The sequence below is a fragment of the Aythya fuligula genome, chromosome 2 (genome assembly GCF_009819795.1).
Source record: "Aythya fuligula isolate bAytFul2 chromosome 2, bAytFul2.pri, whole genome shotgun sequence".
In the NCBI taxonomy this organism is placed as follows: domain Eukaryota; kingdom Metazoa; phylum Chordata; class Aves; order Anseriformes; family Anatidae; genus Aythya; species Aythya fuligula.
In genome coordinates this window covers 39,385,007-39,399,407 of record NC_045560.1, presented here as the reverse complement: position 1 = coordinate 39,399,407, position 14,401 = coordinate 39,385,007, and positions in this window count along the sequence as shown.

Below are 14,401 nucleotides of genomic sequence, written 5' to 3'. Positions count from 1 at the left end.
TGTGGTTGCTATATAATACTGCCTGTGGTTAATATGGACAGGTGGAAGATATAGAGGATGGGAATATACAGCACTTTTGACTTGCAGTTCATCAGTGAGCCTTCCACATACATTGTTATTTGCCATTTTTTAAACCTCTCTGCATATAGATTTTATAAATATATATATATATAAAGAGAGAAAGAAGAGGTTCCATGGATGTCTGTGTCCAAAGAATTCCAAAGAGATGCATTTATTTATCTAGAAGTATTAAAATAAGTTCTATATTATGTATATGTATTTCATCCAGTTTATTTGCCAACGTTTGTGCCTTGAAATGAAATGGGCTTTTGGTTATATTTAATTCACTCCAAAGTAGCCATGAATTAGAAGTGATAGTGATTTCAGGGCTGGTTACTAGCTGGATTGCTTTGCTCGAGTTTCCAAAAAGAGAAGAGTACGTGTAAATTCTTGAAGTTTAGACAACTATATAACTAGGGGCTGACATTTAAAAGGGCTCCCTACTCTACAGCTCCCAGTAAAGAGGCAGTAATCACGTCAGCTTTCAAAACCTGTGTCTACCACTCAGAAGTTAGAAAATGTTTCCAATTATTTGGGTACATAAACATAGTGTAGTAAGGTTAAACTTGTCTTTGCAAAATCTTGGCCTTGGTCTTTTAAGTCTATTTGCAGCCTTCCTTCTTTTTTGCAGAAGTTGTAGTGCCATTGCCAGCTGCGTGCAGATTCCTTCTCAAATAGGCCACTGGTTTTCAAGCTGTGCTACATGAACCACCATTTATCTCCAGAGCCTTTTATAATAGGTGTGTAATTAACATTTGCTAAACAAATAGAGGAGGGATGGCATTCTGGGGAGGGAGGAGGCCTGGGCAGACAGTATTTTCCCCATGAAATAATAATGCAGACTAGAGGAGACTCACAATATCCTGTAGGCTCTTACACATGGCCTTCTGATGCGTGGGCACATGCTGTACATCCTGCCATGTTGTCATGATGCCATCAAAATCAAAAGGCAGCTTCTTGAGAGAATATGGCCTGTGGCATGCATGGAGGCACAGTACTAAGCACAGAGTTAATACAAGTTTTGCCAGAAATAAAAAGAGTGTCATTCCAATGACTTTCATCAGCTAATTCACAATGACACCTTCAGTTTTCTTGGACCTCTTTTGTCACAGTGCTCTATGGAACACGTTTTTGTTCACACAAGTCTCTTTTAAATTTCAGCTGTAAACAAACTCAATTCTTTTTATGTCTCTTACTCACTACCTAATAAAGGATAAAGCCTAAATGTTAGAATGTATAGTGGATTTTCTGTGCCTTGCTGTTCCACTCCCATTTGGTCAGTAACAAATCAAAGCACCGGGGATGTTAGCACAACAGTTTTATATTATATTATATATATGTCAAGGAAAATACTGGCACAGCAATCTGATTGGGCATGGAGAGCTTCCAGTCAAGGGTATATCCACAACACCTGAAAAAAGAGCTGGCAAATGGAAGACACTTTACACTTACCTGTCAATACATCCAATATGGAGAGCACTATAAAAAATAATAGTAATAATAACATGTGTCATCATATTCACATTCTAGGGCTAGGAGGAAGACTAAAGCACAAGGAAACAGATAATTTCATTGAAGACACAGTCATTCACTGGAACAACAATGTGAAATCAGCCTGCAGGGAAATGGCTGGGTATGATCTCAGAAAAACAACTAGGTTCAGGGATATTTTCTTAAATTCTGTGCTGTGTTAAAGAATGACTCTTCTGTTCTGACCCAAAGAGATGGTACTTTTGTGGGAGGGATATGTATTTATATTTTTATGCTATCTGCATTTTTCCAACTATCACTGGCTTTAAACCTTTGTTCTGAAGGTTCATCATTGCTCTGAACCATGAAATCAGTTACCTTCATGCAAGCTGCTGTAAAAGCTGATGTGAGAGGTCAGTAAGCAAATGGTAAAAATATGATGATCTAAAATGAACTGGAAGAAAAAAAAATGAACTGGCCATGTCAAGGAATACTGTATTTGAGAAATACACATCTTTATTTTAAAATAAATATATATATATAATTTAAAATAGCTAAATAAAGTTAATATAACTAGAAAAATTACATTTGTCATTTTAGTAATGGGATATCACAATTGGCACTGTATTTTAAAAGATAAAAGACTCTTTAGCTGTTGAATCAATGCAAGGATACCATGTGTAAATTTCATGTTTCACACTTACTATCTTCTAGTTATGCCAGGAATACCATAAATGAATTAACTTGCCTATAGTCACTTCTACTCCAGGTCTCAAAGATACAGTAGAGTACTGGCCCATTGTTCCCTGGAAGCTGAAGTCCTGTTTCTTAGTAGCCTCTGCTTCTGCCTTCTGCTCTCCCAAAATTCAAAGCTTCTAGATTCTCTTTGAAGTGTCTTGGAGAATTTCTATCTTAATAGCTCTCATTTTTGCAAAAGTAAATGTCATTCATGAACATTAGACGAACACTGAAGAGCAAGATCTGAAAAAGTTTCTACAAGATTACAACTTTCCTATGGGTAAATATAAAACACAGCTACCCACATTGTTTGGATGCATAAATCTCTTTGACAACAGGTGAATTTGAAAACCTAAAACACTTTTTATAGGATCTGTGATGTTTATTTACATAGATGGCTAAATTGTCACATTTAAAAATGAGTCCAGTACAGTTTAAGCTTCAAGGATCTAAGCACCTAAAGCGCACAGAAAACTAATCATGTTAACCTAGATGTCTTTGAAAATGTTAGCCTATGCTATGTAAAATACTACCTTTTTTTTTTTTTTATTTTTTACATCACATCTTCCCCTGTTCTGTTTGTTTATCTGTAAGCACCATTACTTCAGTGCTAGCGGATCACACAAAGGCTTCTGCACTGGGATGCAGTGCATGACTGAAAGAAATAGCAATACTGATAAATCCTATCTGAAACTGGTTGAATTCTCAAACACACAGTTAAAGGTTTAACCAGTGCTGAGGGCTTTATGCCCTCCCACACCTACACGTTTATTAAAATTCAGGACCATTTAGGAGTAAATGTGACTATCTGGAGGATGGTTATTACACAGACTGATCTGAAATGTCAGAGGCTGAGTCTGTGTTCCAGACTGAAATTAAGGATAGTACAAAAACCATAATGCTCTTAACCCTGGGATTCCTGAAAGCAGTTGCAAAGCTTTTTGACTGCAGCAGAGGCAATTTTTTTTCTTCAGTGCCTGAGGCCTTTTGCAGTCATGCTGTGTACTGCATTAGGTGTCATTCAACTCTGATTCAGTATTGATATATTGATAAAGAAACTTGGATGAGCCTGAAACATGACTTAGTGGCTGTCTAGTTTCTGTGATCAGCTTCATGCTGGGATGGTGGATAAGTAAAGAGAGTCAAAATAGTCAATGCAATGAAAATGGTAAAATAATTCGGTTCCTTTTACTTGTGGAATGTGAGGCAATAACAAGCTAGGACACTCAAGAGAGCCTGGATAAAAGAGGCACCTTGAAGGTCATGAGATTGTAACTTTGAAAACAACTTGCTGATGAGAAAGATCACAGAAGACTTTCTTTGGTTTAAATAGTTCAGTTGCTTTTTAATAACGGGCTTCACACTATTTACACTGTTAGCACACTGACATTTGTTCTGTTCACAAGAGATATTGAATATTTGACACCCATAATGAGAAGAAAGTACATATTAGTATTCATTACATAAATATTGGATACTCATTTACAGGAGACAAGACTTTTTCTGTGAAATCCATGTATTCATGTCTGGTTATACAAGCCAAGATATCACTGCATCTCATCAATGCCTTGGTCTTCCAGAGATGATAGCCATATTTTGTTTGCTTTCATTACCAGTTGATTTTTCTTCTATTTTACTTTATTCATACATTCATCTCTCATGGTAATGAACAGAATCCTTACATATTCCCTTAAAAAGCTAGTATTCATCAAGCTTACTGATGGATCAGTCGATCAGAGTCAATAAACTGAATACAAAATTGAAAGCAGTAGTGCCATAGTAATATATTACGAATAGAGAGGATACACATACTACAGTACACTTTATCTAAGCTAGTCAGAGTTGTATGACACAGTTCTTCAGTCTTTCAGTTTCCTGAAATTTTCATCTTTGGGGATTCTTCAAAGCTTTGATTAAATGTAATGTTATTTCTTATATTCAGTATAAACAAGTAGGCTATTTCTGAGTAGAAATGCAATAGAAAAAAGGATAAAAATTATAAACCATTTTCTCACTACAAATACCTCCAACATTTGTTAACAACTCCAGCCTTTTGGTTGATGGCTGGCATTTGCCATGGGAACAGTTCTCATTGACACACGTATCAGGTGCAAATTGCTTGATACACAGCAGACAAGTGCAGGTGTTCTTTTGGGGCACACCAAAGTCAGAGGTGATAGCATGTGGGCAAAAACTATTCTTTTATAGCAACCTGTTATAACACCCTTAAAAGTGCTTCGTGGCTTGATGGAGAGAGGCAGCATCCACCCAACAACCTTGCAGGTTGCATTCTGCTACTTCCTGACACGTTCTGATGTGGTCATTTTCATTTACTTATATTACCAATTAAAAAAAAAAAAATAAAAAAAATCCAGATTTGAGGAATTCACTTGCATTCCAGTGTAAGTGGTTTAGTTTGAAGGACAATCCTTTCCACTCCCCCTGCTCCCACAGTGTAAATTTTTAGTTTCAAACCTATTTTCAATCTATCCTTTCCATGACAGTGCCAGTCAAACCGTTGGCTGCATCTGTTTTGTTCATCAGAGTAAAACCATGAAGATAAGTTTTGGAGCACCTGAGAAGAAAAGACTAAAACAAATCAAAAAAAAAAAAAAAAAAGTAATCAAAAATGGCTCGTTTTTTAATTATTGCAGTTGCCTAAGTCCTATCAGCTTGCTGAAATTTAGGTTTTTGTCCAAGAGAGAAGGTTTATTTCTTTCTAATACTGTTTTTTGTAGTTTTGGAAAGGAGATGGAAACAGTTACCACTCCTTTTCCACTTTTTCAAACACTAAAATCTCCACATAGGCAATCAGACAAATATCTTTGCACTTGCTTCCTTCTTTGTATGTACACTGCATTTATTTCTCTCTCATCCCTCTCCTATATCACCCCCCAGCAGGATGAAACACTACAAGGAGTATTAATAAATAAATAAATAAACCACCACCTATGTGTGTATAATACAGGTATATAATATTGTAGACCTTTATTATTTCAGTGGTATAATTTAACCAAGCACATGACTGGGTTTTTGTGCTACCAAATCCTGCACTCAGCCCCTTGCTTTAAATGGTGGTCACTGAAACCAATCTTGTTGGCTGTGCTGCAGTTAAGCCTTCTCCCTATCTGTGTGAGATTCTCTATTCTCCTCTGGGATATATTGCATGGCAAGTGAAGCCTTGGAAGAAAAGCTGGAACTATTTTCATCTCCTTTGCCAAGCTATGAAAAGCAGTAGGAAAAACAGAGACTGGCCTTTCGTATGTTATTGATATCTGCATTCCAGCTAACTGTCAGGAACTTCACAGCTGCAGTAAATATTTTAGAAGCTTTTCTGTTCTGCTTCTTAAGACAGGATGCAGTGGATCACTATTCCATACAACAGACATTTAATCCAGAGTAGTGTGCAAATCATCTACACTATGCTACCAACATACTTAAAACCTAAACTTCAGTTAAGAAAGCCTTGAAGCCTCAGAACCTACCAGGGCCATCTGAAAGTGCTGCTGATGAAGAACACATGTTACACAATGTGGTGCAAATGAACCGGTAGGTGGACATCCAGGTGAGTCCAACAGTTGCATTGCATTAGTGCAAGAAAAGGTAATGATTCCTGGCAATTAAATGTGGGGAATTTCCTTCTGAACCATGTGGGAATGATTCCAGCTCCAGTGAGTGCATTGTAGAAATTGGGAAATTGAGAAGTTTGTCAGCATCATTAAACCTTATGTCTCTAGCCAACATTGCAGTAGAAGACCTCAAACTTGAAGCCAAGTTATTCACCAGGATAGCAAAAAAAAAAAAAATCTTCCTAGGCCTTACAGTTAATCAGCACAAATCCTTCATTAAGTGATAGAATGGATATTTAAATTAATGGGTACTAAGAGTACTGCAGGCATCACCAAAAATTGACCCTGATCCAATCACACTTCAAAAACATTGTAAATTTCAATGATGTTTTTATAAGTTTATAGTAGTAACTTTGACTGATAAATAGTCAATATTATGTCTCTAATTAAAAAAGGGTGGAGTAAGGTGACTGGGGCAATTATATTTTGCTATTTAACCCCCTGATACTCCAATGAATTCTGTGTAAAGGTCAAAGTTATCAATCATGTGGAAAAGGCAGTAGGCTAGGAAACAACTGTATTTTCTCAGAGGTATGTTGAATGAAACAAAATTATCAGTATTAGGGTAAGCCCCTTTATTAGTTAAGTTCTTTATTGTTTATTAATTGCTGCAGGTTAAATTAAGTATTTGAGATAGTGCTTTGTAATAAATAAATGGGTACTATGAAGATTCAGACAACAATTTTAGAAGACTGGCTGAAGTGAAAGCTTTGTGGATTGTAGAATAAAGAAGTGTTATTAGGGGGAGGAGGGAGGGCAGAAGGCTGTTCCCCAGGTGCAATTTTAGTTGGTGCCTGGTTTCACAGGTTTATACAGAGGAAAAAGTGTGTGCTCTTGAAATTTTATGATAATGCACATTAGGGACTATCATCAACATAGAGAAGAATGTGATCTTTTCCAGAAAGAATAGAATGACCGTTAGATCTGGTATAACAGAAAGGAGATGAAATGCAATAAGAAAGAGAGGAACAAATATATATTTAGAAACTAATAACAACTAGTTCTAAGAATTCAATAGTTAAAACAGAAAAAGATAGAACAACCGTGGTGTATTGTCACTCATGGCAATGAGCTACAAATTTGATTCAGTTGTTTTAAAAATGCAAATACCTCAACTGAGGTATTTTCAAAATTTGCATTATGTCACCATGGAATACAGACATATTTTGATAACTTCAGTTAGTCATAATCAAGAGCAATTAAGTCTTTTTAGAAAAGATTTAGAAAAGAGTTGAGGGAAAGCAGAGAACCTGATAGATATGAAAAAAAATATATATATAATAAGATTTATATGGTTAGAATAAGGGAAGGAAGGCAGGGACAGAAAGGGAATCAATTGATTCCTATGCATCCAGGGGTGGAGATCGTGATACCCATCAAGAAGAGAAGAAAGCTATTCAAGGTAAGAAGTTGTTCAAGTATAAACACATGAATAATGGCATATAAACTTGCCAGTGAATATTGGTTGGAAATTAGAAAATGTTTGTAAATGTTAAAACACAGAAGAAGTCAAAAAATTCTCAACTGGCAAAAATTTAGATGCTCCTCAGGTGGACACTGTCCAAGTTATGGATGGAGTTGTGGGCTGCATTTTCTGACAATACAATATTCTCTCCATATGTATACTTAGCATCCCTCCAAATGGTATCAGTGGATACTTCATGATTTGATGAGTCAGGGAGGGAAATATGAGAGGGGCTTGCATTGAACAGGGAAAAGACTTCTGAATCTCACCCAGGGCCTATTTCACCAATCTATTTTCAGTCACTTTAAAATAACAAAAGAACTAACAATATTCAGATGGAAAATTAAGTGTTCCAAATTTGATTCTAGATAGATGTACATGGCAGTGGCTTTTTAGACATTGTATGTCATCTGGAAGAGTCTGTCTTATTCTTGCTGAAATAAGATTCAGTATAGTTTTCCTAGACAATCTAATGTCAAAATATATCGATCATGCTCAATTGTTAAGCATAGTTCATGGTTTTAGAAATTCAGACAGATGAGAGAAAATATTTAACAGTGCTGAAAGGAAAAAAAAAGTTCTCTAGTTCACTGAATTTATGAACACAAGCAGAGTTCAGCAACCACGCTATAACACAGCTAAGCCTCTTCAGTGTTGCTTCTTTTGTCTTGGGTGAGGACCCTCTCATTTCAGACTCCTCAATGAGGTTGCTGAATCCTGTGGATTGTGTTCTTCAGTGTATGAGTTCCTATACTTTGTATGATGGTACCAAGTGGTTTAGAACACAATCAGATAAACTGTGGAGTTCCTAAAGATAAGCAATAAAATATTGCAGTTTCATGTTACATGAAGTTACTGGTTACATGATATCTGAGTCTTAGCACTTAGCATTCAATTCAGGCTTTAGGTAATAATTAAGTAAATTGCCACTTGACATCTGCATGTCTTTTATTCTTAAAATGTTTATCATTCCAAAAGTCATGTATTTATCCTATTCAGACTGTATATAGACTTCATGCTTTGGCACATTACGGCTACTCTTCTACTTTACATTCAGTCCCATATTTTGCTATCAACCAAAAGTGGGTGTGTGTGGGGAACAAAGGAATTTTCAAAAAATAAGAAGAATAAAATCCAAAACCAGAGTTAAAGCTCAGCAGGAAGGTTCAGTACATTATTAGCTGATCTGGAATAGTTTTTCATACAAAGCATGTTCCAAAACATTTTACAGAATTAAAAGCTTTGTGTGACTACAGCACAAAAACATAATCCAAAATGTTTTGGCTAAAAAAAGAAGCCTTCTGTTTTCCTTATAACTGAGGCCAAAGCAATTTTAATTTCTGGCTTCTTAATTAATGTTAAATACAGTTTTGACTGAGTTTCTCATCAAACAAATATTGCAACATTTGTAGATTTGCAGTTATTTTGTTCATTGTCTTATTTTTAATTTGAGTATCCTGAGTATGAGGGAGCAGTTAAATTTAAAAGTCTTCATAGATTATGCCATCTGTTAATGGAAATCTGTATTTCAGAGCTATGCAGAGTATAGTTGATAATTCTGTCATTTTGCTATAGCTTAGCCTCTTCTTACTCTATTTATTTGTGCTGTATTCATGCCTAAAGGTTCTAACTGTGATCATAAAGTAAGAATTTAATTTTATGATAAAATAGAGAAGTCTTGAAAGTTGCTTTCATTATACCCCAGCATAGACTGAAAAGCTTTTGCAGTTTTTCATGAGAGAAGAAAGAGGTTGGCAGTCTGATACATGGGACTCAAGTTCATCTAATTTTTTTGTCTGGAAACCTGATCTTGTGTTAGGACCTAGGTAAGACTCCAAGGCACTAAAGTAGTTCCCCCCACCCCTTGCTTTGTTATTTGTTATTCTTTGTATCAATAAGCACTTTTTATGTTAGGTCAGTAGGTGCTTTAACTCCTTTATCCACGGTACTGTAAATATCAACACCTCAGCCAGTGACCTCACACTAAATGTAGATTTTGGGACTTGATGTAGCTGGCCTCTTTTAGAAGTCTACAGAAGGACTTCTAGAAGTGCTTATCCTCTCCACAGACTGGAAAGGAAGCACTGGATGTCAGGTGAGAGGTAGTTACCTGTCCTATTTATGTTTACAATTGAAGAAAAATTTAAGAAAACACAAGATGTCAGAAACAGATCCAATCTAAGCAAGTGACTTGATAGTTCAGGATGTTGGACAGCCATGGTGAAGTCCAGCACACTTATGAAACTGAGTCTTCTGTATGTAAAAGGAGCGTAAGAAATCCTTGTTACTAATTTTGATTTTAGTCTTAAAGTGTAATTTATCTTTTGTTGCAGTGAAGGTTTTACTACTGGGAGCCAAGAGTGGCAGGAGGGCCAGCTGGGCAGGGTCCTTACCAAGAAGGAATTTGATCCTACAGTGTGGTTGGCAGAGGTGTTCTGGTGACAGTAACCATCTAAGGTGACAGTCCAGACATTTCCAACCCAGTCTGCAGTGATGAAACAGGAATCAGGCCAGGGTCAGCAAGACAGACTCAGGATGAGCACAGTGCAGTGCCAGGTACAAGCAGACCTACAGCATAGACTGGGCATCCTCCAAGGGAAGAGTTTAAATGTAGCTCCCAAAACAAGAAACAGAGGCCCCAGACAAAGGCATCTTGCAGCTCCTTCTTTCACCTTAGCTGTTCCCTGGCCGGTTACATAGCTGTGCTGTGTCAGAACTGCCACAAAGTTCAGGCAGCCAGTCCCCTGGGAGGGGAAGGAGGAGGCTACAGAACTTACGAGCATGCAGAAGTTACTTGTAATGTCACCATCCCTTTGTAAAGGGTAAAAAAGAAAGTAAAGGAAACATAGGCATTGAGTTTTACATATGATCATGAAGATGGATGGAGCAGAAGTGATTGAGCCCTACTCCTCTTGAACAAGCATCTCAGTGAAATATCAGCATTCACAACATGGGATCATGGTGCTAAATCAAAGCTGAATTCTACAGCAAATGCAGATGTTCACTGGGGACAGGAGAAATATATCTTAAGAGTAAATACTATCTGTTTATAAAAGTTTTCTTAGTACTATGTTTTGCTTACTTCCAATACCATTCAATCCACCTCAGGAAATCTAGTTCACACAATTAGTTAGCCTCTTCAGAAATTCCTGATTTATCTTCACTGCACAGCAATACTCATCAGATGAAAATCTAAAGGTTTCATTTTATAAGGGGGTGGATAGGGATGAGGGAATGGATTCTTTTACAAATGCTGAGGATGTTTGATTTTAAAGTTCAGAGCCAGCTCCTTAGCTGGTCTAAATCAGGATAGTTTCATTGTTTATCTAGGTCTGTAACAATTGGTGTCTGAGATCTGGCATGTAGTTTGGAACACGAGTATTATTGTCAAACCATAAACAGGGAGATGATCCCTTTTAAAATGGTTATATTACTGTAAATATCTGCTGTCTTACCAGAGAGACCACAGCTGTGAAAATATTCCAGTAGAACTGTTCTTTCCACTTGTTCTCTTCTTTAGTATCGAGCTACTACAGATGAAATACTTCAGTCACTGGGAGAAAAAACAAATAATAAAATAAATTTTAAAAAATACAACACTTTATTTCCCAAACAATGTAGCTGTTAATAGTCTCATGTTTTTCTGACAAACTATAAATAGTTTATCACTATTTTATAGAATCAGTATGTATTTTATGTTTTTTTTCTGGGTATTTCATGTTTTTACTGAGGTATGGTAGATGGGAGCTTCCCCATCCAGAGCCTCCTGGACGTTTACAGCCTAAATATTTTCACAAGACCGAAGTCCAAACTTGTGTGTCCCATGACTGCTGCGCAAGAAACTGTTCTGGTAGCATAAACGTCCTCTTGTTGCTATCAAAGAGCTGAAGTGCTTTCTGTGTGCTCTTGCCTTCACCTTCTGTTACTTTACATATTAAAAAAAAAAAAAAAAAAAGTTGTGGAAGAAAAAGGAAGGGTATGTTATTGTTTTACAAAACTAATATAATTCAGTGGAAAAATTAGTGGAGACAGAGCAGAAATTGGAGAAATAGGCTTCTTTCAAAAGTTCTCTTTGCAGCCTGGGGAAAGCAGCTGGGAGTTTGTTTTGTATGTTGACCATTCCTGGTGCTGGGCAATTATTCAAGCAAGGCATCTGCTACTAAGTGTGTATTCTGAGGAAGTGCTGTGTTTGGTTTAAGGCAAATAAGACCTTGTCTAAGATCCTATCTAGTGACTGAGCTGTCATGAAACTGCTGAGTAACCACTAGTTACTGGGCTTAAGTAATACTGACTAGCAGGCTCAGCCCAGTATAAATGGTAGTATTGCCCAAATACTATTTCCATAAAAATTACACGAGAAGAAAGTATAATTGTAAAAAGTAAAGAAAGATTCATAATCAAATATTCCCCTTTCCACTGAAGAAATTATCTGAGTCTCTGACTGCTACTAAAACTCCCAACCAGTTTACTATGCCAGTTTTCCCTGACTTGCTCCATCCACTTTCAAAATCAGAGAGGTAAATATATCCTAAATATCTCCCTATATGTACATATCTATGTTGATGACACTACTTGGGATGAATTTCTTTGCTGGTATTGTCCTTGGTCTGGGGAAAGATGTAAGTCAGTCAGGCGAAAAATTTATTTACAGGATATGCTATGTGTAATTAAGAGCCTACATAGAGAGAATTGGCTGAAAATGCAGTATCTGTTCCCAGAAATAAAATATCACCTGGTTCCTGGATACTTACTGGTTCCCAAGCCAGACACTAAACTCTAAAATTTAGACGCTATGTATTAACACCCATGTGGTAGATGTGTGGCCTGGGATGAAGGCCAATTCCCTGTGCAAAATACTTTTCTCCTCATCCAGTTGACAGGTGCATCAGTAGTTCATCATGCTGCAGAGCAGGAAGCATCTTGCTGGAAGCATGTTGAGTGTTAGGAGGTGCCTTGGGTGCTGGTTTATAAAGCTTATGAATGCAGCTTCTACCTGCTTTGAGTCAGGCATTTTATACTATATTAAGACTACATTCTTTCAAACTGGCATTTTGAAATCTGGAAAAGCGTTAGGCATAGACTACCATTAGGATTAGGTGTCAACACCCTTGTTACCAGGCATGATGCTTTACAGGAGGGAAATGCAGGCACTTGTATGATTCAAGCGATTCTTGAACTAGAGAGGATTTTTCTGGATTAAAGTGTTCAGTTAAGGGTTGCCAAAATTCTGCTCAAACCTCATGACAAATATTTAGCTCCTTTTTTTTTTTTTGGATCCCACTGTTGTGTCCCTTAGCTGCTAAGATCTCCAGAGACTTGGACAGTGGTAGACACAGTGCTCTTCATGAACTATTAAAGAGAAGGGGGGGAGGTGGTGACCATAGTGTAAGAGATCACAAATCTCCTTCCCATGGGGGTTCATAAATGAGCCTAGAGGGGCTGGCATGCATTAATTCATCTCTGCCACTGTAAATGTGTGCAGGGGCAGGGGGAAGACTAGAGAACTCTTGCTTTAATCCCAGTTGGCTCACAAATCACTTTAATTCAACTAATAAAACCGTTAGCAACATGCAGATTTCAAACAAAGATAAACAAGACAGCAAATGATTTAATACAGAAACAAACTCAAGGAAATGTATGTGTAGTAGCTAGGGAAAGTTAGCCTTGATATTTCCCCATTTATTCAAGAGAATGTGTTTCTGCCCAGTGCTGATCTGTGTTAACCACATCAGATATTGGTGGCAGTCTCCCTGGAAATAATAAATTTCCTTAGTTTCCTTTCCTTGTGATTTATTTTTTGCTGTTCATTCCATGTTCCCCAGTTTAACTGCATTGTGGGAAACTTGCCTAGTTCCACTTGTTTGTGCAAAACGGAGTGGTTCCATTGCTTAAAAACAGATCTGTGCTATCTTGCTTAGATTAGGGAAATCCTGTGGAAGAGAAAGGTGCTTGAATTTTTGGTCAGGTATTTGGTCTGTAGAACAGTCATGTTTTCCTTCTTTCATAGAGTGATGTGTCATTGGTAAGTTTTAAGGGTGCTTTTGATATTAAAAGGCAGTAACTAATTACCTAGACAGATCAGAGCATGCTATGGCCTTCATGGTTATAGTTACAGGCACATGCAGTTATAGTATACAGGCACGTGGTTATAGTTACAGGCACGTGCAGTTCTTTTCACAGCAGACTTATGAGGCAGCACAACTGCTGCTCTCCTGTAAGGATTCAAGAATGGGAACAGCTCCAAACTGGGACTTCTAGCAGAACATAATTATAATTTATTTCCCCATAAGTATAATCATTGCAGTCTCAAATCCCTCTAAAGATGCCAAAGGCCTATGTATGCTCCATCTTCTGGTATTCAATCGTCAAATTGTAGAATAATTTAGGTTGGACCACTGGAGGTCATCAAGTCCAAACTCAGAGCAGGGCTACCTTCCAAGTTTGGTCAGGTTGTTCAGGGTTTGTTCAACTGTGTTTAAAAAACAAATAAACAAACAAACAAAAAAACCCACCAAAGTTGGAAAGTCCACAGCATCTCTAGGTAGCATGGTTCAGAGCTTAACCATTGTAAGATTTTTTTTATTTTTTTTTAACCTTATGTCTGATTGAAATCTCCAACTACAAGAAGCTATGGCTTTTGCATTTGGTTTTGCTGAACTTCATGATGTAACTGACAATCTATTTCTTCTATCTATGAAAGTCCTTTGGAGAGACTACTTTACCATCCAACTTATCATCACCTCTTCTTTCAGCTTGCAAACTTCATGAAATTACTTTAAGTGCAATTAACCCCGTCACCAACGAAGCTGGTAACCTGTATTTGTCTCAGAATCAGCTTCTTAGGAATACAACTTCTAACAGGCTGTTGATGAGATTTTTGAAACTTTGACTTAGGACATGGCACGACACCCAACTTTTAACCTTGTAGTCCACCTATCTAAACTATATATGTTCAGTTTGAGTAAAACATCTTATTTAAAAGTGTGTATAAAGCCTCCTTAAAGTCACAGTAAATTAGCTTACCTTGTTCAGAGGCAGT